Source organism: Rhea americana, unplaced genomic scaffold (genome assembly GCF_003343005.1).
Source record: "Rhea americana isolate MKP2758 unplaced genomic scaffold, rheAme1 scaffold_488, whole genome shotgun sequence".
NCBI lineage: Eukaryota > Metazoa > Chordata > Aves > Rheiformes > Rheidae > Rhea > Rhea americana.
Window position 1 is genome coordinate 175,798 of NW_028186632.1, and position 1,283 is coordinate 177,080.

Below are 1,283 nucleotides of genomic sequence, written 5' to 3' on the forward strand. Positions count from 1 at the left end.
GATCAGGAAGAAACGGCAACGATCGCGCCAGAATTCGAGCCGGGAGGAATCCGGGCAGCTCCCAAGGTCGCTTCTCCGTGAAAAGCGAAGTCGCTCCGAAACCAGGCCGAGCCGGGATCCCGCACGATTTCCATCCGCGGAGAAACCCCRGATGAGCGGCGGCATTCCTCCCGAGCGCCGCAACAGTGGGAAACTTCCTCCGAAGCCGCGTTAATGAGAGCGTTTAGCGGAAAAGGGGCTTTTTCTTTTCCCTTTCCCCTTGCCTGGGGCCGGAACGATCCCCCAGGGAGCTCGTCCTTCGCTTCTGCTTACACGGAGGCGAGGCAAATCCAGCGCTGAGCGTTTGGCTCCGACGGTATTTGGATTATCCGAGGTTTGCTGGGGATCCTCCGGGAATTCTGCTGCGGCGTCCTCCGTGCCGACGGACTCGCTGCGGAACGCGATGGTAAGCCGGGGGATTTCTTCTTCCCAAGAGCGGCAGCGGGATGAGCAGGATGAGAAGAGCCGATCCGCCGGGAAAAGCCGGGGTAGGAAGCTACACCCCGAGCGAGGTCCTCCAACACCGTGACGCCACAACGGCTTCCACGCACCGGCGTCATCCCAGTCCGGCGTCCCCAAACCCCTCCGGAGCCGCCTCCGTTAAACACGGGGGGATGCGGAACGACGCACACCGGAGCACGGCCAACCTCGAGCCGTGCCCGGATCAGCCGGAAYGGCCGCTCCGAGACGACGGCGGCGGCAACGCCAGCGCCTCGGTCCCCGCGCGGAGATCCCGATGCGGCCGTTTCGGTCACCGGTGATCTGCCGGACGGAGGCTCCGACCCGCTTTCCCCTGCTGCTTCTCCGGCACGGAGAAGCTTGGGAAAGGCGCCCGGCTCCRAACCCCAGCACGGTCTCGCGCACCAAGAGATCGTCCCTACCTGCTGCCAAAACCTCCGGCTCTGCCGCCAGCTTTCCCCCCGGCCCAGGCAGCGGCTGGCTCCCGGCAGGGGCTCCGAAGCACGCGGAGACCCGGCAGCTCGTCACGCTCTCGGGTGAGAGCGGCTGGAAAAGACGCCGGAGCCAGGAAAAGCTGCCGCGATTCGGCACGGGAACGGTGCAAACGGCGCCAGAGCTGCGGCGGCGGAGAGAAGCGCCGAGGGCGAGCGTTAGCGGGGGCCTGGGGAGCGTCAGCCCCACTGCGTCCCCCCCCCTCCCGCCCCCCTGCTGGGCACCCAGAGGTGGCACCCAGCACCCACGGAGGGGTCCCAACAGGTGCCGAGCGCGTTTCCCTTCCCCCCCTT